The 22402-nt window shown below is 41.0% G+C and overlaps 1 protein-coding gene across 1 annotated transcript in view; it reads left to right on the forward strand.

The window, feature by feature from the left end:
- The window catches only part of THSD7A (thrombospondin type 1 domain containing 7A), a 286529-nt gene that overhangs the window by 613 nt on the left and 263514 nt on the right, over nucleotides 1-22402 (forward strand). The gene's annotated exons all lie outside the window — the stretch shown is intronic.

Here is a 22402-nt window from a genome sequence, read left to right on the forward strand (position 1 = left end):
TCTCCGAAAGACATCAGATTTAAAAAAAGTCTCGTTTGTCAGGGTAATCTGTGCGTGTTTCAGGAGTTGGGATGCAGTCGCTGCCTTTATATATTGCCAGAAGTACAACTCTGTGCCTGGGAGCGTGCAGTACGGATCCTCACGCCGTTACGGGGGCTTGTAATAGGACTGGGGTAGATGGCTGCGAGAGAAGCGAAAAGGCATGTGAAGAGAGCAGAGGAGATGGGGCAGGTTTATATCGCATATGTTGGGAGTTCTGGGGGACTCTAAAACAGCCAAAAGGAAAGTAAAGAAAAAGGTATAATTAAACTAACTAACTAAATAAATCAGTGCTGTTGGCATAAAGTTAAATTCAAATTGATGCTGTTTTCTTCTAATAACTGAAGTCAAATGTAAATCTGTGGTAATATAGAGACAAAAATTAGTTCTGGGTTATGGATGTGGTTTTGTGTGTAGTAAGTGCTATTTTAATGTGTAACACAGGTTGGGATGCTTAATTCTGGGTTAAAATTCTGACGTGGCTACATTTATCAGCTTATAAATCAGAGCTGAGTTTGGAGCTGCACTGTCAAAAGCTCTTCTAACAGACTGGTATTTCATTAAAAATGCCCACTTTATCAGGTCATCTTTAGTTTTAGTGCTTGTCAGAAAACTGATGAAAATTATTTCCCACTTACGTGTAAGTCACAGGACCTATCCTGTCCTTTCATAACTATACTCCTCTTTTCCAAAGATCCTGTTGAGAAAGCCTTTTATCCTGAAAGGTCTCTTGGAGGGCATCTGGAAGACAGTGAGGGACGAATGTTACCAAAGTTGCTTGAGCACAGCATGCTGTGCTTTGGGAGCAGGTGTTTTTTAGGAACACCTTGTCCATAATGTGTTACTGTTTTGGCCCTAGTATTGGCTTTATTTTGGAGTGACCTTTTTTTGGTTAAGGTCACTGGTATAATACTAGATAATAGTCATATAATCATAGAATCAACCAGGTTGGAAGAGACCTCTTAGATCATCAAGTCCAACCCTTACCCCAGCACTGCCAAGGCCACTACTAAGCCATGGCACTGAGGGCCTGGTCTACACAGTGTGTGAACACTTCCAGGGATGGTGACTCCAGCCAGCATTGCCCTGGGCAGCCTGTTCCAATGCCTGAGCATCCTTTGGTGAAGAAACTGCACCTCATCTCCATCTAAACCTCCCCTGGTGCAGCTTGAGGCCATTTGGGAGCAGAGACCAGACCCCTCCTGGCTTCATCCTCCTGTATAATTTATGACTTCTTTTCTAAAATCAAGATTTATGTGACTGGTTAATTTTATTTGACCTGTTCTGACTTGAGATTCAGCAGGACTATAGAGATGTTTCTTTTTCTTACCTGAAGTTATCAGAAGTTTCACTGTTTTTATGGCACCAGTCTGCAGTAATGCAGGTTTTCTGGTGAGATGGCATGCTCTCTACTTTGCCCCTTGGAATGGATTGAGGCTTAATGTTGTCCATGACTAGTCTTTGTAAACTGAGGAATTTAGTTGCTAATATCTTTAGCAACTAAATATCTCTTTATTCCTGATGTTTTATAATTTGTTTTATTGGGCAGTACAGCATACCAGGAATTCCAGTTGTGGTTAGGCACTTGGATCTGCATTTATCTTCCCACATTGTGCATTTTATGACTAGAGGGAGGAGTGGGAAGCTGACAAAGTGGTAATATTCTGACATAGTGATTCTGTAGGCTATACATCATGCCAGTGTACCGTATATTACAGTGGTCGTAGGTAGTGTGTTGTCCCAGCAGCCATGGGAGGAGGGGGAAGGGAACTAGAATTGCCTCAGTTAGGCCCTCCTTCAGATCCGCATGAGAACAGCCACATTTTTATTTAGATCCTGAAGCATTAATGTGGTCAGAGGAGAAAGGGATACTTTTAATGTTTAGTTTTCACTTGATACTAAAAATCTTACTGAATTAATGAATTCAACTGAAGTAGCCCAGTCCCATGCTTTCCATTCTTAGTAGTTCCTTTAGTAACTACTCAGTGTGAGTGGGGTGAAATGTCACTTATTTTTCCTTGACCGCTCTAAATTCTAAAGGTGCAGGTCACTGCTTTATGGAACTTAAGCAGTGTATCAAAAATTTATTCAGAATGTAATCAGAAAGAGAAAGCAGTTTATTTTTTGTCTTGACAGCTTCAAAACTGTATTATTCTTATCCATAGCATAGTCTACCTGCTCCAGCTCTATTTCTTTAGAGTGAAAAGACAACATGGAGATAATATAAGAGAGATATCCTGGGATTTTTTTCTTTAATAATGTCCTGGGTTCAGCAGCAGCAGTCATTTTTCTCCTTCTTGGTAGCTGGTGCAGTGCTGTGTTTTGACTTTCGGCCTGGGAACAGAGCTGATAACAAGGATGTTCTGGTTTGGCCAAGGACTTTGTGAGCCTCATGCTCTGCCAGGAAGGAGGGGAAGCCAGGAGGAAGCAGAGACAGGACAGCTGACCCAAACTGACCAAAGAGGTATTCCATACCACAGCACGTCATGCCCAGGATGTAACTGAGAGTTACCCGGAAGGGCTGGGAGACTGCGGGGTTGGAGGAGGTATCGGTGGGTGCTTGGGCGGGGGTGGGGGGGGGGGGGGGGGGGGCAAGTTATTGGTCGGCTGGTGGTGAGGTGTTGTATTCTCTTCCTTTGTTATTTCCTTTATCATTGTTATTACTGGTGGTAGCAGTAGTGATTTGTGTTATACCTTAGTTACTAAACTGTTCCTATCTCAACCCGGGGGAGCTGCATTCTTTTCGATTCTCCTGTCCGCCCCTCTGGGAGGGAGGGGACAGGAGTAGGGGGAGGGCAAGAAGGGGGGGACGTGAGTGAACAAGTTGTCTGGCTGGGTTTAAACCACGACAAATAACATGAAAAAAAAACATCTCTCCTTCATTACTGTCCTCACTTGCTTGTGACTTTTACCTGGCAGCATTTGAAACCAGGATTAGATGTGTGGTGAAGGAGATGCAGGAAAAGGTGAGCTAGAATGCTACTGTGCACATACATTACAGGTTTCGGTCTGCTGTTCTGGGTTGTTGTGATGTAAAAGTTACTCTCTTTCTTCCAAAAGTAGAACTATTCATGAGCTAAACATATTCAGTAACTTCATTGAGCTGATAGTTTTACTTATCATAAGTAGAGTGCTTATCAGAACTGTGCCCTGTCCTCAAAGTACCACATGCAAGTAAGATACCCAAATAAGGCAAGAAGTGAGTCTCAATTTTATTTCAATTTGCAGACCACTAATAATTTTTCAGTGGAATCATTTTCAGTAGGCTGTCAGTAGGCCCATTTTTCTTAATTATGTATGTTAGACCTCTTGGAAGTTATTTGCATATCACAGACTGAAAATTACTATTGTAAAATTTGAGAATCCACTTTAACTTTCAGATGGTTGATGGTGTTGTGTGGATGTGTAGCAGCTTTCTTGAAATTTGCATGAATGGAAACCCAGTCTCTCTTTCCACAGCTGCCCTTTTCCCCTCTGTTCTGTATTCGGCAAAAATGTTGGTATTGCAAATTAATGCAATTGAGGCTTTGGAATGATGTTTTAATTAATTAATCAATCCTCATATTCACACATAATGTATGCAAGATTTGTTCTCATAACTCGGGGGGAAATAAAGGAAATATTCACCTGGACTGCCAAAGTAATGTAGCAATGGAAAAAGTAAAACCTAACCTTAGGATGCCTGAGTGGAGAGGGTTCTGAAAGATCTAATGAAAATATTAGTGTCATCTCACAACAAGTTATGATGAGTTGAAATGTCCTCATCACTCATCTTGAAGCAGAAGTAACTGAAATTGCACGAGGTGCTAAGAAGAGCTAACAGGGTGGTCTGAATGTACAGTGAGCCTGCCTTGTCAGAGATAAAGGAGATCCTGCTTTGACCAGTCAAGTGAAATGAAAGCTATGTAGGTACGGACTCCATCTGCAAACTCAGAAGGGGATTAATGGAAGGGAAGCAGAAGCTTGTGATAAAGGACCTTGATGGCACGAGAGCAACTGAGTATCTACTACACCAATAAAATTTTCTTGCAGAAATTTGGAGAACCATCCTGCTGTTAGAATATGTGGGAAACACCCAGTGGCACAGAGAGGGGTGGGGAAATACTGGAGAGGTTTTGAGATGGATCTTGTTTATATTCCAGAAGGGATTATATGCTGAACAGTGGCATGGGCCCAGGGAAATGTTTGCATTTAGCTTCTATCAAAGCTTTAAATGTCATGCCACTCAATGTGCCAGTCCAGTTCCCCTTGAGTCAGTTTAAAATGCAGCTTCAGAAGCCCTTCATTCTTTTTTGGTGCTTGCCAATGTTTAGCCCCTCTCAAGTGACTTCTCTTCTACATCAGGTTTAAGCTGCTTGTCTGCACCTTAGCAGTTTAAAGCTGCATTGTGTGCAGCCTGTCTCTCTATTCTTGTTTCTTTTGCCTTTCCTTCAGCAGCCCTCAGGACTGCCTGAGGTGAGAGGTTCTCTTCAGGAGAGAACTCTCTTGTCTCATTCCTCAGTTGGTCCTTTGGACTGGCTGCCCCTCTGTATGGCCTGACACCCTCTTGTAAATTCCTCCTGAAAACATGTAATATTCAAAATTGTTTCCAATCATGACCCTTTCATAAAAGGAATATGAAAAAATGGGCAATGTAAACATTTTTTGACATTCTTCTTTCACCCTAAAATAGCAAGGGCAGCAAAGAAAGTGTCTGCAATAATTGAGCTGAAGCTGTGCTAACAGTGATGGAGAATTTGAAAGTAAAAAGGAAGACAAGTTTAGAAGAGCTTTAGTTTGGGAAATCGTGTTCTCTCTGTCTTTGTGTAGTGCACAAGAAAACTCCAGCTTGCTTTTGTGTGGCAAGCCAGCATCTTCAGCAGAACTACTCATAATTCAGGTAACAGCACAGGCTTCTGTTTAGCTCTCAGTTGTTCCTTGCATATATCTTTTGGAGGAATCCATTGCAGAGGATATGCTGTAGTTTAAAGTGTACAGTGTGTCCTCTTAAAGTCAGGGCAGTTTGAGAAATACCGCGCTGTCGCTTGGAGGATACTTAGGGAGCCCATATACTTTGGGAGTACTTGCCTGTCCCTTTGGGCAGAAATGAGTTTACTTCTAATATAACATTATTTAGTAGAAAGATACATTACATGAGTAGTTTCAGATGTCATGGATTCCAAATGGAGTCCCCCCTCTTCCCTGGTGCATTAGAAGATCAGTGGTGGCTGTGGTGTTATGGAAGTGGAAATCCGAAAGGCACCAGGCAGTTGAGTTTGAAGCATTGTCATCATCTCTCTGGTCAGCATGGAAAGAGCTGTGAGAGACATGTCTAAACCATTGCTAGAAAACTTGGATGAGGTATTTTTTTAAACATCACACCATGCTTATGAAATGATTTGCCTCCTCTCTGGCTTTTTTATGTCCTGACTCTTGAGTGCTGTTCACATTTTTAGTTTTCTTTTTCTTTTTTTTTTTTTTAAGCAGCTTCTCCTTTTGTTTGGTTACTGATCACTTTATTCTGCCTGCTCCTGTGTCTTTTAGTATCTGCATTCCCAGAGCTAAGGCAATAGAAAGTTTGAAGTTTTTAAGCAAATGCTGCTGATGTATCAAATTTGTAAGTATATAGGGTTTACTAGTGTTGTTTTTAAGTGTCTGTGGGTACCTTGCAAAGTAAAAAGTCTGTTATGGAAGGTGTTATATTGTTGTTTATTATGTTAAGACTTCTAGACAGAAATTTCATGCAGTCTTTAGTACTGCTTTTGTTTAACAAAATTTCAGCTAGGTTGTAAAACCATTTAATTTAGGACAAATGGCCTGAGGGAGAGAATAAACACATGATTATTGCCTTAAATAATTTACTATATGGGGTCTTTACTATGCAAAGAGTAAATTGTATTATCTATGTGAAATGCAAATAGGTTTTTTGAAATCTATAACGTCATGGAGAGGCAATACTACATTTTGTAGTAAGAACAAAAAGGCGTTCAATGAACTTAAGAATTTTAATTCTAAAAACGGTGAATTATATATTTATTGATTTTTCTCTTTGTGTTTTTGCTAAGCTTGAGACTTGGTTTTGTTTCTTTGTTTGAGGAAAGAGAATAAAAATGTTGAGAAGCCTACATCAGATCAGCCAGTAACAATTTTTCTGTAATGTTCTCTCTCTTAATGCATGCATAGGTTTTATAGTCCTTATATAAATATACATCTGGGTGGTGTGATTCTTCTTTTAAAAATATGCTGATCAAAGTCCTTTGGTTGAAAAGCTTCTCTCACTTTACTTTTAGGCAGACTTATAGTCTAATGTAGTATTTTAGACACATCCCCCTTCCCCCCCTATTCCCGTCTTCAGGCTTTAAGAGTTCAGTTCTGGCACTCAAGGGGCAATATATGCTCCCATTGACTTTAATATGTGTAAGATTGGATTCTCATAGTCCAGTAACTGTAAAATACGGTGGTATTCATCCGATTAGATACACACAAAAATATTAATCTTAAAATAATAGAGGACAGGTCAAGACATTTTCAGAAATCCACTAGTGACTATGTGATTATGTGAATTATCAGTTGCATGTAAATCTCACTAAGGATGATGGATAGAAGTCCCAGATAGAAATGGTTGTAACAATACACCTTTTGTGGTCTCTGAAATAAATTTAATAAATGTTTAGGAGATTGACAAATATACATATAATGACTTTTTTGGTTAGGTCAATGTAAAGTCTAATATATCTTGGAGATTAGTATTGATCAGAGTAAAGCCAAAATCAATCTTGGATTTTGAGGGTCATTACACTTGGAAATAGGATGCAGTACAGAAGATACTGCAAATGTTAGGTTGTGGAAGGCTTTTACAGTAATTATGGAAAAATAATCTCGTAGTATTTAAAAAAATTGGACAGCCTAGTAAAAGATTAGCTATTTAAATATGTAATGAGTTGAACTCCTTACATCTTTCCTTAGCTTGACAGACGGTATCCAACCTTCTTGAAATTGTTATTAAAGTTTGCTTTTGGCTTCAGTGGAAGAGGGATTTTGTCCTCCCTGTTTGAGGTCATGAGCTGGTGTTCAGGAAAAGGTTAACCTATGCTCGCTTAGAAATGTATTTTTTTAAATTGTTTTATGTCTCAGCTTCCTTCCTTAGATGTTCTGATCAATTCTTTCTGTGCAATTGGGAAATGTAGGGAAGTGTAAGGGAAGTGAAAGAGGTAAATTACAATACAATGTACCCTTCAAATATTGCATATCAAGCCTAATTGATTTCAGTGAGGGTGAACTAGTGCTGCTTGCTAAATAAGAAATGTTTGAACAAAAACATTTTTTATTTTAATATATGTTTGTTTGTTTTGCCTGATATAAAGTCTCTGACCTGAGTACCTCATTTAAAGATAACCTGGTGGAAACTTCTAAGAGCTTGAAAGAGAGTTTTCAACAGGAGTCTTTCTGAAAACCTGATTTGACTGAAATGTCTGTTTTGCACAAAGTGAAGTGTTTTATCCAAGCTTCCTCTGTAAGAGGTACCTTGTTTCAGAAAACAAATGAAAGTTATTCTGTTTATCCTCTGCACAAAAGCCTTCTGCTGTAACTTTTTCTGCAGAGCACTGAATGAGGTTGTCCACAATTAATTGGTATAATTCCACTGATGTCTGTGATTATATTTTGGCCTATCATCCAGCCTTATGTATTGAAGGCTATAGTTAGGCTGATAGATTATTCATTTATATTTATGAACGGATACATATTTATAATCTTAATAATGTGTTTGAATGCAAATGGAAGCTTATATATACACACATATGTATATCAGATTCAAGGACCCTGTACCATTGTCCTTGAAAATGAAAGTCTTATAAATGCAAGCTATTGATATTGGAAGTGATCTTCAAAGCTGCTCCATTTAAAGATATTTAAATTTATTAATAATGAGCTACACCCCAGATATAGCATTAGTTTGTATTCTGAGAGATCAAAGAGCCAAGATTATAGATAGCAGTTCTCAGGCTATGAAAGTCCTTTTACCTGAGCAGCTCTTCTTATTAGAGGAATTCTGAATTTCTCATAATAGTTATCCTGAGAGAAAATCTGTGTTGTGTATATTAAGAAATTCAGCTTATTTGTACTTGAAATAACACTTTGAAATATATTAGCAGGATTTTTTAGGGAGAGAACTAGTATATACTACCTTCTACTGTGCTAAAATACAGTTGCTTTGGATTTAAGGCGGGCTTATTTTCTCCCCTCCCCCCAATATCTGATAACTGGTTTTCAGAATAAAATTATTTTATAATCAGAATGATATATTTTTAAAAATGCCTGAGAAAATGTTACTTTTAATGAAGAAATATTTTTGTTCTGACTGAAATGTTTAGGATGAAATTTGCAAGAAGCTTATTTTCCAATTGACATTGCCATGTGGGATCGTATTTAGGTCAGTTTTACTAATTAGAAAGAGTTTGTCCACAACCATATCCTAATCCTTTCCGTGCTTCTCTTTTAAATGCTCATGAAAGAAGATAGTAGAATGGGAGTTGTCATTCCTTAGCTTACCAAAAAAAGGAAGCAGTTTAGTAATAATATTATATCAGTAACGTTATATTTTCTGAGTTTTGGTGTTTATTTTCTTCAGTGGAATTAATGCCTTGTGGTCAGAAAAAGTAATGATTTTTCCATTGTACTTGACCTTTATATTAACACTCTTTATGTAAGGATTATTAAATAAAGCACAGAACTAATAGACCTTGAGCTAGCTAATCAGCCTCAAGATGCATGCGAGTTCTTCACAACAATATGTTCTTCAGGGTGTGGACTTCAAATGCTAATAATTTTAGCATGCGGGACCATTAATGCAGAAAGGATGTATTATGAAAAGTGATGCAGCACCTGGTTCATGTGTTTATTTAGTTTTGAAAGGCCTACTTAAAATGGGTCAGACTTGCCCTGTTCAAGCTGACCTTGAGAAGGTTTGCAGACAGTATGGAACTTAACCTATATTTTTGACCTGGGACTTCAGAAACTGTGCTAAAGGAAAGGTCAAGCTTTATAAACTTGCATCTGTGCATGGAAATGTTGATGTTTGCACAGTGATTTAGTCCTGTTCTAACAATTCATATACTAAATATGCATCTGACTTAGCGACTGTTTTGTTTCTTCTTCAGAGTCTCTTAGGCAATAAGTGAAGTTAATTATAATTTTATCCGTGTAAGAGCAGAGGAAGCTCAAATTTCATTTAGGCACATGTCTAAAAAGATGATGCTGGATGTCTGAAAAGCAGTTCCTTATTTTTAAGGCTTTATTTGGGTTGTTTGTTTTTTAATAATGGGATTGAGTACTTTCAAAGTAAAGCAGTACTTTGCTTTTTAAAAAATACAGACTATTATAGCACCGACACTGTTGCAAAGCACACTGCTTTGGTTGGTATCACAAGTCTCTAATACAATGTTTTGCTTGAACTCTGCCTACAACTTTTTTAATATGCTGTGGTTTCTTGGGAAGCAGATCACAGTCCAGATCTTCTGCCTCTTATGGTATTAACTGTCTGCCATAGAATACTTAAATTGTCTGAGTCTGAAAATTTTACAGAAATTACAGTCTATTCTTGGGGAAAAAATCCCATAAGAAGCGTTAGTAAAAGCATGACATTGAGGGTGTCTGTAACCAGTGTGGCTTTGTGTGTTGCTTTTATAACTGCTATCATAACTCTTATTTTTTCAAATTGGGAAGGTGGCTTCCAGAATATTAAAAAATTCGAACAAACAACAAAACACTGGACCAAAATGAACCAGCATTTATAGTATCATAGAATCACAAAATGGTTTGGGTTGGAAAGGATCTTAAGGTAGTCTAATTCCAACCCCCCGGCCCATGGGCAGGGACACCTCACACTAGACGGAGCTGCTCAAGACCCTGTCCAACCTGGCCTTGAACACTGCCAGAGGTGGAGTATGTGAAAGAGGAGCTATTTGTCCTTTAGTTACTGCAGTTTTTGTTTTGCTGATCTAGGTTGTTGTCTCTGAATTTCTCTATCACTTCTGCAGTCCTCTGGTAAGTCCCAGTAGCTCTTACTTTGCTAAGCTCTCAGCATGAAAAGAAGGCCTGTCCTCTGTTTTTCTTGCGTATGAAAACCTGTAGTGATCAAAAAGGAGACTGATGCTTGGGATACTTGGAAGCTGACTGACACTTGTATTTTGCTGTAATTCAGTATTTTGTATGCATATATAGTCAGGCTTAACTTTCTTGTGAGCGTGTGCAAGGTCCTCTTTAAAAATGAGTAATGTGGGTGCAGAAAATGGTGGCATGTTCTGATCAACTTACACTAAAGGCAATGCGAACACTTTCATTGGATGGTGTTCTCTTGGAGCACTTTTATGTTTTCATTAGACCATTTCTAATGCATTAAATTGCAGTGCTTTCTAAGCAAACCTCTTCCAAGTAACTGATTTTTGGCTTGTAATAAGTGTAGTTTTGTGGGTTTATGTTACAGAAGTTTAGTGGTTTTAAGACACAGTTTTGCCTGCCCCATGAAAGTTTTTAGGAGCACTTGGGATTATCACTTTTATCTTGTGGTTTCAGAAGGGATCCTGTGAAGACATGAAGAGAGCATAGAATCATAGAATAGTTAGGGTTGGAAAGGACCTTAAGGTCATCAAGTTCCAACCCCCCTGCCATGGGCAGGGACACCTCACACTAAATCATGCCACCCAAGGCCTTGTCCAACCTGGCTTTGAACACTGCCAGGGATGGAGCATTCACAGCCTCCCTGAGCAACCCATTCCAGTGCCTCACAACCCTAACAGTAAAGAACTTCCTCCTTATATCCAATCTAAACTTCCCCTCTTTAAGTTTGAACCCGTTACCCCTTGTCCTATCAGTACAGTCCCTAATGAAGAATCTCTTCCCAGCATCCCTATAGGCCCCCTTCAGATACTGGAAGGCTGCTATGAGGTCTCCACGCAGCCTTCTCTTCTCCAGACTGAACAGCCCCAACTTTCTCAACCTATCTTCATACAGGAGGTGCTCCAGTCCCCTGATCATCCTCGTGGCTCTTCTCTGGACTTGTTCCAACAGTTCCATGTCCTTTTTATGTTGAGGACACCAGAACTGCACACAATACTGCAAGTGAGGTCTCACAAGAGCAGAGTAGAGGGGCAGGATCACCTCCTTGGCCCTGCTGGTCACGCTCCTTTTGATGCAGCCCAGGATACGGTTGGCTTTCTGGGCTGCAAGTGCACACGGCCTGCTCATGGTCATTTTCTCTTAGAAAAAAGAAAGATCATCTTAGCTCTTTGTCAGGATGGTAGGAGTTTTGGTGCCTAGCTGCTTAGTCAACTTGCCGAATCATTAGAAGCAAGATTATTTGGGGAAAAGAGGAAGTACTTTTCCAGTTCTGCTACAATGAACTTTATACTATGAATTTTTTGTATTAGAGAAGTTTTACTTGGGGGAAGCAGTGGTATTACATGCCTCCCATTTGAGTGCCATGGTTCTTTGTGTCTGCTCAAGGCATAATTTGTTTTTATAGTGCTACTGATAAAACAAAAGCCCTTTTCTGTTACTTTTTGTCTTACTTGCTAAATAAAATGTACAGACACTGAAGACTAACAATATGTACTATGATCAAGTAAAAGTAAAATCAAGCTATTCAACTGAAGTAATTAGAATCCTTTTGTTGCTTAACCTCAGTGATTTTTTTTTTTTTAAAGCTTGTTCTTTATAATCTTGTAGTTAGCCCTATAAGCAGTTTCATAATGTAATGTTGTTATACAGACTGAACCACAGCTTAAGCCTGGCAGGCAATTGCCATTCAGTGCATGTAGTGTGGGAAGAATAGCTTTGGGTGAAATTGCTTTGTGAAGCATTTTAAAAATTAGCTTTTGTTGCTTTGTTTTCTTGCATCTCATGAGCAAAGGAGACTTTTCCTCTCAGAAACCGAATGAAAAAGTATGCTAATGAGTAAAAAATTCCTTCACATACTCTAGAAGAGTGTTACAGTACCAGGAAGAACTGAGGTTCTGATTTCAAGCTTCATCAGCTGAAGGATGGTCTTTGGAACAAGTTCTGCCTGAGGTCACAGCTAAAAGATTTAGTTAACTAGTCTTGTTATAAAGCTTTATAGACTTTCAAAAGAAATTAATAATTCAAAGACATATGTTAGTAAATAATGTAAATATCCGTTTTAAGCTAGTAGTCATTCCTTACCTGTTTATGTTTATGAAGAAAAGTTCTTCAATAGTAAATGTGTGGCAAGACTACAATAAAAGAACAAACAGACTTTGATGTATGAAACACATCCTTCTACTTGCCTTAGTTCTCTTAACTAGGTGTGTAAGCTTAAATGCTCTCATTATTTAAGACTGGGTATGGACACAACCTTGAACAGCGAAGGTTGTAAATAGGAGAAACTGCAGTGTAAGGTATATAAATATTTACAGTGTGACCTGTTCATGATAAGTAATCATTTTGGCAATTGTCATGGTTGTGCAGCCAGCAACCCATGCAGCCCGTTCACTCACTCCCCTCTCTCTCCCCCTCCCCGTCCCAGAGGGACAGGGAGGAGAATCAAAAGAATGTAACTCCCACGGGTTGAGATAAGAACAGTCCAGTAACTAAGGTATAACACAAATCACGGCTGCTACCACCAATAATAATAATGATAAGGGAAATAACAAGGAAAGAGAATACAATACCACCTGTTGATACCCAGCCTGACCGAGCAGTGAACTAGCCCTCGTCATGACGTGCTGTGGTATGGAATACCTCTTTGGCTAGTTTGGGTCAGGTGTCCTGTCTCTGCTTCCTCCTGGCTTCTCCTCCTCCCTGGCAGAGCATGAGGCTCAGAAAGTCCTTGGTCAGAGTAAACATTTGAGCAGTAAGTAAAAACATCGGTGCTATCAGTGCTGTTCCCAGGCCGAAAGTCAAAAACACAGTGCTGTACCAGCTGCTAAGAAGGAGAAAAGTGACTTCTGCTGCTGAACCCAGGACAATAATGATTTAAGCTATTTAGAAAATAAAAAAGTTCATTGCATATTTTCAGAGGAGCTCAGCTGTGGACTTTGAATGGTGCCAAAGCTTCTGCAAGGATTCATGTGACAAGAGTTGCAGGCTTCAGGATTTCTTTGCTGTATACAGACCTTTTATGTTTTCTTGTGGCATGACCTAGGCTTAACTCTAGATATATATTCTTCATATCTGCTGTAGAAACCTTATGGCTCATTGTGGTATTATTTTTCTGTCTGCAATTTCTTATTCACCAGAAATGCCATTCTGAGTCAATGGAAACAATACCTTGAGTAGTGTCATCTAGGCTTAGCTAAGTCCTCCATTTCTGTACAAATGCAGTTAACTGCCTTGCTGAATTCTGTATACTGTATATATTAAAAGATGAAAAAGTAGTATAGCTTCAGTCATGGCATGGGGAGACTATTTTTTTAACTTTGCTGGTTCAGTACCTATTTTAGTAACTTCCAGATAGCTTACTGAACATACATTTTTTTCTTTTAGTTCTTGATACCTTGAAAAAAATAATTACGTCACTTTTTTTTTGTCAATATAAAGGAGATTTAAATATGTGCTGTTTGCTGCTGTTCATTTACTAGCAACAAACATATATAATGATGTTGACTTAAAAATACATTCTGTACTAAAGTTACTAAAATGTAAAATCTGAATATTTTTTGTACTTAGAAATGTTGGGGAATAGAAAGCAAAATTTTAAGAGTATCTCTGCTAGATCAGAGTAAAGTCGAGGATTTCCAACACTAGCAAATTTAAGGAAGAGTGCAAGAAACAAAGGTAGCATAAAGTAGATTTTTTTTTTTTTTTTTGGAAGAGACTGTTGGCTTCAGCTGGTCAGCATGTTGGTGTATTCCAAGTCTAGAGCTCTGCATGATCATCACGTTTAATGATTTATGCTTTGCTACCTTCTATAAGCCTCCTTATTAGCATTTGACCTTCAGGGTATGTTGTGACAATTAATTCCACAAAACAAGCATCTGTTAAAATAAGTCTTCCTTGCATTTGAAAATTGCCAGTAATTTTATTAAATGGCCTCTAGTTTGTGAGCCATTTCTCCTTCCTACCCTTTGATTTTATGGACCTCTATCACTGTATAATTGCTGAGCCCTTACGTTGCTATGCCCTGTGTCCTTTCTAGTTCATCTGTATTTCTTTGTGATGGAGTAGAGAGAACAGCAACCAGAATTTGACCTACCAGGGAGCTATGTGTTTGTATAAAGTCATATTATGATGATTCTTGGTTTGCTATCTAAATGTTTTCAATTAAGACTCCTCCCACTTTGTCCTGTTGCCAAAACTAATAGATTTTTATCTGCTGCCAGACATCAAGGTGGCATTTTCAGACAGCTGTCCTTGAGGACTCTGAAGTGTCATCCTTATAAGATGGTGCAGAGCCTGTCTCTGTTTGTATGTGATTGAGGTTGTGTGTGTGTATTAATGCATTATTTTTATGTTTATGGGCAGTGAATTTCACGTGTAATTTTCCACGCATTTGTCATTGTAAGATCCTCCTTCAACTTTGACCATTCCGAATTATTAGCAGGTGTTTTCCCATTGTTATTGCTGTCTGAACAGTTACCTTTTCTTCAGTTACGACTCAAGTAGATGTAAAATATATCTATATACCGATAATATATTATGTGCTATATATGCATACAATATATTCATAGATATATTTGTACTTACGTGATGTTTTTTAATTACTAGAATTCCTTTAGAGAGGTATCCTACCCTCTTAGTCCTGTATCATTTGTATCTTCTATTATCTTCTATTACTGTTACATATATACAATAGGTATCTATTCATAGTCTTTTTATGTTGCAGGAATAAAATACCATTTTACACACAGGTGTATGTATATGTACATACACACATGAATTCACATACATTTGTGGGTTTGGCATCAATATAAAATCACAGACATTTAATCTTAGCCTTATTACTGATTTTATATATGCTATTTAATCCTTACACTGCCTGTTTTGCAAAATTGACAGAGTCTTTCTGATCTAATTTTGTAGCTGTTCTTCCTCTTGTTAAAATTATAGCAGTGTTGTATCACAGTTCATTCTGGGGTCACCAGATCTGTGATTTATACTGAGATGCTTAAAAATAGCAGCTGCATCAAAAGTAATTTTTAATAGTCCCATATCCACCTGAACAAAATCTGCAGAGCAACATCAGCTGGAGGAAGAGTTTTTTTTGTGGGCCCTGGAATATGTTTCTTTTTCTAAAGTTTAAACTTCGTAAACGTCTGGCTTTGTGGTTTTAACCTCTGCTTCAGTGTATACTTAAGTGTGTGGATTCAGTAAAGGCATGGGTATGTTTGGGGAGACTGTGTGAAGCCTGCATGAATCCTCACCTGAGAGTAGAGGAAGGTTTCTCTGTCCTGTGTGCCCTGATTTTACATAGCAAAGCAGCAGGGACTTGTGGCAACAGAATGCTGCTCATGGGTTTACTAGAATTATAGAATAGTTAGGGTTGGACCTTAAGATCATCTAGTTCCAACCCCCCTGCCATGGGCAGGGACACCTCACACTAAACCATGTCACCCAAGGCTTTGTCCAGCCTGGCCTTGAACACTGCCAGGGATGGAGCATTCACAACTTACATGGGCAACCCATTCCAGTGCCTCACCACCCTCACAAGAAAGAATTTCCTCCTTATATCCAATCTAAAATTCCCCTGTTGAAGTCTGAACCTGTTACACCTTGTCCTGTCACTACAGTCCCTAATGAATAGTCCATCCCCAGCATCCCTATAGCTCCCCTTCAGATACTGGAAGGCTGCTATGAGGTCTCCATGCAGCCTTCTCTTCTCTAGACTGAACAGCCCCAACTTTCTCAGCCTGTTTTCATACAGGAGGTGCTCCAGTCCCCTGATCATCCTCGTGGCCCTCCTCTGGACTTGTTCCAACAGTTCCATGTCCTTTTTATGTTGAGGACACCAGAACTGCACACAATACTCCAGGTGAGGTCTCACAAGAGCAGAGTAGAGTGGCAGGATCACTTCCTTTGACCTGCTGGTCACGCTCCTTTTGATGCCACCCAGGATACGGTTGGCTTTCTGGGATGCAAGCACACACTGAAGCCGGCTCATGTTCGGTTTCTCACCAGTCAACACTCCCAAGTCCTTCTCCGCAGGGCTGCTCTGAATCTCTTCTCTGCCCAACCTGTAGCTGTGCCTGGGATTGCTCCGACCCAGGTGCAGGACCTTGCACTTGGCATGGTTAAACTTCATGAGGTTGGCATCAGCCCACCTCACAAGCATGTCAAGGTCCCTCTGGATGGCATTCCTTCCCTCCAGCGTATCAACCGAACCACACAGCTTGGTGTCATCGGCAAACTTGCTGAGGGCGCACTCAATCCCACTGTCCATGTCAGCGACAAAGATGTTGAGCAAGACCGGTCCCAACACCGATCCCTGAGGGATGCCACTTGTTACAGCCGGACATTGAGCCATTGACCACATCTTTGCATGCGGCCATCCAGCCAGTTCTTTATCCACCGAGTGGTCCATCCATCAAATTGATGTCTCTCCAATTTAGAGACAAGGATGTCGTGTGTGACAGTGCCAAACTCTTTGCACAAGTCCAGGTAGATGGCATCTACTGCTCTACCCCTGTTCATCAGTTCTGTAGCCCCATCATAGAAGGCCACCAAATTGGTCAGGCAGGATTTGCCCTTAGTGAAGCCATGTTGGCTGTCACCAAGCACCTTGTTGTTTTTCATGTGCCTTAGCATGTCTTCCAGGAGAATCTGCCCCAAGATTTTGCCAGGCACAGAGGTGAGACTGACTGCTCTGTAATTCCATGGGTCATCCATTTTCCCCTTCTTGAAAATGGGGGGTATATTTCCCTTTTTCCAGTCATCGGGAACTTCACCTGGCTGCCATGATTTTTCAAATTTAATGGCTAGTGGCTTAGGAACTTCATTCACCAGCTCCTTCAGGACCCGTGGATGGATTTCCTCAGGTCCCATGGACTTGTGCACGTTCAGGTTCTTAAGATGGTCTCAAGCCAGTTCCTCTCCTACAGTGGGTCCAAGGTCTTCATTCTCACTGTCCCTGTGTCTGCTTTCCAAGACTTGGGTGGTGTGGTCAGAGCCTTTGCCAGTAAAGACTGAGGCAAAGAAGTCATTCAGAACCTCAGCCTTCTCCAAATACAGGGTAGCCAGTTCTCCCAATAGCTTCCGGAGAGGGCTCACATTGTCCCTAGTCTGTCTTTTATTCACTACATACATATAGAATCCCTTCCTGTTATCCTTAACATCCCTAGCCAAGTTTAATCCTAACTGGGCCTTTGCCTACCTAGCCTGGTCCCTGGCTTCCTGGAGAACATCCCTGTAATCTTCCCAGGCTGCCTGTCCTTGCTTCCACCTTTTGTAAGCCTCTTTTTTCCTTCAGTTTTTCCTCAGCAGCTCCTTATCCACCCAAGAGGGTCTCTTGGCCCTCCTGCTGCACTTCCTTCTAGTTGGGATGCAACACTCCTGAGCTTGTAGCAGGTGATCCTTGAATATCAACCAACAGTCTTGGGCCCCCCTGCCCTATGGGCCTATATCCCCAGGAACCTTACTAATCAGGTTCCTGAAGAGGCCAAAGTCTGCTCTCTTGAAGGCCAGGGCAGTGAGCTTGCTGCACGCTCTTCTCACTGTCCTGAGGGTCTCAAATTCGACCATCTTGTGGTCGCTGTATCCAAGGCTGCCCTGCAGCGTCACATTTCCAACGAGCCCTTCCCTGGTGGTGAGCACAAGGTCAAGCACGGCACCTCTCCTTGTCGGCTCCTCTATTACTTGCAGAAGGAAGTTGTCTTCCACACAGTCAAGGAACCTCCTGGATTGCTTATGCTGGGCTATACCATCCCTCCAACAGATATCAGGGTGGTTGAAGTCCCACATGAGAACAAGGGCCTGCAAATGCAGGGCTGTTCCTATATGTCCATAGAGCACTTCATCCATAGAGTCCTCTTGATCAGGCGGTCTGTAACAGATCCCCACAGTAATGTCTCCCATAGTTATTTTCCCTTTAACCCTGACCCACAAACTCTCTGTGGACTGCTCACCTGTCCCCAGACAGAGTTGCATACTCTCCAGCCTATCCCTAACATAAACAGCAACTCCCTCTCCCTGCTTGCTGGGCCTGTGTTTTCTAAAGAGCCTGTAACCTTCCATTCCAACATGCCAGTCATAGGAGCCATCCCACCGTGTTTCTGTGATGCCTGTTATATCATACCCCCATAGATGTGCACACATCCCTAATTCCTCTTGTTTGTTCCCCATGCTATGGGCGTTTGTATAGAGGCATCTGAGCCAAGCTCCAAATGAAGCTGGCTCCTTGGCTGGAGTGGCTGGGATATCTCTACATTGCTCCGAGCATTTATTATATGTGCTGGCAACTGAGTGGGAGTGTTGGGATGGAATGATGCCCCTCTCCCCCAACACATCTAGTTTAAAGCATCCTTGACCAGTCTGTCAGGCCTCCTACCAGAACCCCTCCAGCAGCTCCACCAGCCCCCGGTAGACCTGGCCTACTAAACTGAGCCCCATGTTCTAGATATCCAAAGCCCTGACTGGCATCACCCTTCTAACCATTTATTTACCTGGCCAATCCTCCTAGCCTTTTTAAGGTCCTCCCCTCTATCCTGAAGAATTGATGAAAAGACAATCTGAGCTCCAGAGCCCCTAGACCACCTCTCCCAGGGCTCTGTAGTCCTTCTTTATGTTCTCTGTGCTACTGTTATCTATATCCCTAGCACCCACATGGGTCACTAGAAGTGGGTAATAGTCTGTGGGACTTACTAGAGCAGGCAGCCTCTCTGCAGCATCCCTGATATGTGCCCCAGGTAGGCAACACACCTCCCTTGAGACTGGGTCAGTCTGACAGATGGGTGCCTCTGTTCCTTTCAAAGTGGAGTCCCCTACTACTACAGCTCGACACTTTTTTCCTTGGAGCACCAGTAGAGATCTTTAGCAGGGCACCAGCTGGTTGTTTCTGGTGTGACTGTGTTTCCTCATCAGCCCTCTGCAGGACAGCAGAGTGGTTATGGGTGGGGACCACAGATTTAGGAGGAAACCCCTTGTTTTTAATTGGCCTCTTCCTCCTTTTTTTGTTGTGTTTTTTTTTTTTTGTTACTATTTCCCAGCTTCCTGGGTTAACGGCCTCCTTCTTTCCTCCATGAGCCTCCTTCTTTCCTCCACGAAGTACTAATGAAGGTGAAAATTAGACTCGGGTCTCAATTTTTCATGTGTTATGAAATGTTACTATTTTAAGTATTTTGTTTGAGAGAGTCGGCTTACTGTCTGTATGCAATACTAATACTACTTTATGTCACACACAAAGCCTTTCAGATGTTCAGAGGGCTGTATTTGTTTTGTATGGTTACTGCTTGGTGGTTGTGTGTTTGGTGTCCTTCCGCATTATGGATTTAAAGGCACATTTGAAATATGTCTCTTTCTTAGTCTGTGGTGGGTAAGAACATTCATTCTTGGGTCATATTTTTCCTCACAGTCGAGTACAGCAAAGAGCCTGTTTGCAGAGTAAACTTCAGTAAAGAGTTCAGTTGCCTCTGAACAGCAGCAATGATGAATATCACTCTCCAAACAAACCAGAAGGGACTGAACCAATTCTTTCCAGCTGAATGGTTTTGTTAACAGAATAAATACAAGCAAAGGAGAACAATGACCTCCTTGCTTAAATAAGCTGCAAGACTTTTGAAAATGTGTTTGAAATCTGGATGCTGCTTTTCTTCAATAATCTAATTAGATTTGAGGAGGTGTGCGTGAGATTGGGCCAATGTCAGCCACTCAACCCTGCACTGCAGTGATTCCAGCAGGAAGCTGTTGCAGATGAGAAGTAGGGCTTGAGTGTTGGTTTTCATTTCTCTTTCTCAGTCTCCAGTGAGTGTGTATTTGTTGTGGGTTTTTTTTGTTTTTTTTTTAACAAATGCCTCTGAAGTACCCAGTATTTATTTGCTGTGATCTCTTGTGTGATATTAATTAATGTTGAACTAGGGTACATCTGCATTTCATTGGTAAAAGAATGAACTGCAAAGTGTTGCTTAGACTCAGTAAATAATTGTGCTTTGTTTTCATACCAAGAAAACTTGCTTCTCATTAGAAAAACCAGATGCTTGCGTACTTCCTGAAATGGTGCCTTTTACTGGATGTGAATGTTTTTATCCATGTTCCAGTTAAAACACTGGTGGCAAAACATACTCTGAAGATTTTTAATAGTAGTAATAATACATGTAGGTGTTTACTTGATTTAGTCTTGCCTGTCAGCTGTGGAGCCTTGTGCTTCTTAGTTTTCTGCCTGTTTAATGGCTTTGTCTGGGTGGCACTGGATGAAAAACTTCTCTTGTAGGCAAATAAAGTCAAAAGCCTAAGGGGGCTGAAGGTAGTGCCATTTCTTACCACTGGCCTCAGAAGGAGCCAGGATGAAGCCAGAAATGTTGCCTGTCTTCCTCACGGATGCCATTTTCTCCATAGCTCCTTATCTGAATGCTAAATTGCTGGGAAAAGTAGAGAAATTCATGTGAGCTTTTGTTGCTCTGCATGTCCTAGAATCTGATTTATGTGAGAATACATTTTGCTTGTTGGTGTTAGAAATAATCAAAATAATTAAGATGGAGAAATGAAAGAGTCTTTGAGTGTTTATCATTAGTGAGAGAATTAAAAACTAAAACCATTATTAATAATTTAGTATTTATTAAATTGCATTGAACCGGGGCTATAAGAATAGGAAGGATCTAGCATTTTAATTTTCAAGATAAAAAAGCAAAAGGAATAGTTTTATGTTACAGTTGCACATAAAAAGTGCAAGAAGTGGTTGTTTTTTGCCTTATATACTATATTCACTGAAACAGGCTTGCTTTTCTGTGTACACCTCTTTTAGACTTACAAAAATGAACATAATGAGCATGTTACTTTAAGATATAATGTGTCATATCCTTAAAGGTCTCCTTTGGTTCTTTGTGGAAAAGATTAGCATCTACCTTCACTTCAAGCCAACAAGAAGCTGTACAGAAAGTGCTAGGCACTTGCTAAACTCCAGATGACACCTGAACAACTTTTCATTAGTAGATGGTTCTTGCTAAAGGTTTCCCTCTGGCTTTAATACAAAATAGGATTAAAACCTTCTGGACTTTAATCCTCTTTTAGCATTTTGTTACCTCAAATAAGTATGACGACTTCAAATGAGAATGACTTCAAATGAGAATGACTTCAAGTTTGCCAAATTGGTCCATGCCTGGCATCTTGCAGAGGCCAGCATTGCACCACTGGTGCCTCTTCAGACCCTTGCAGTCAAAAATGTTTTGCTTTCTTGGACTGAGAAAAGATTCAGAGCAGCCCTACACAGAGGGATTTGGGGGTGCTGGCTGGCAAGGAACTGAACATGAGCCAGTTTCAGTGTGCGCTCACAGTCCAGAAAGCCACCATATCCTGGGCGGCATCAAAAGGAGCGTGACCAGCAGGTTGAAGGAGGTGATCCTGCCCCTCTACTCTGCTGTCATGAGACCTCACCTGGAGTATTGTGTGCAGTTCTGGTGTCCTCAACATAAAAAGGACATGGAACTGTTGGAACAAGTCCAGAGGAGGGCCACGAGGATGATCAGGGGACTGGAGCACCTCCCGTATGAAGACAGGCTGAGGAAGTTGGGGCTGTTCAGCCTGGAGAAGAAAAGGCTGTGTGGAGACCTCATAGCAGCCTTCCAGTATCTGAAGGGAGCCTGTGGGGATGCCAGAGAGGGTTCCCTTCAATGGGGGCTGTAGTGATAGGACAGAGAGAAATCGGTTTGACCTTAAACAGGGAAAGTTTAAGGAAGATACAAGGAAGATGTTCTTTACTGTAATGGTGGTGAGGCACTGGAATGGGTTGCCCAAGGAAGTTGTGAATGCTCCCTCCCTGGCCCTCGAGGCCACGTTGGACAGGGCCTTTGGTGACATGGTGTCCTGGGTTCAGCAGTAACAGTCATGTTTCTCCTTCTTGGTAGCTGGTGCAGTGCAGTGTTTTGACTTTCGGCCTGGGAGCAGAACTGATAGTGATGTTTTGGTTTGGCCAAGGACTTTGTGAGCCTCATGCTCTGCCAGGGAGGAGGGGAAGGCAGGAGGAAGCAGAGACAGGACACCTGACCCAAAGTGACCAAAGAGTTATTCCATACCACAGCACGTCATGCCCGGGATGTAACTGGGAGTTAGCCAGAAGGGCTGGGAGACTGCAGGGTTGGAGGAGGTATCGGTCGGAGCTTGGTCGGGCTTGGGGGGCGAGTTATCAGTCGGCTGGTGGTGAGGTGTTGTATTCTCTTCCCTTGTTATTTCCTTTATCATTATTATCATTGGTGGTAGCAGTAGTGATTTGTGTTATACCTTAGTT

The sequence above is a fragment of the Pezoporus occidentalis genome, unplaced genomic scaffold, assembly GCF_034315485.1.
Source record: "Pezoporus occidentalis ecotype Australia unplaced genomic scaffold, CSIRO_AGI_Poc_V1 ctg9, whole genome shotgun sequence".
Lineage (NCBI taxonomy): Eukaryota > Metazoa > Chordata > Aves > Psittaciformes > Psittacidae > Pezoporus > Pezoporus occidentalis.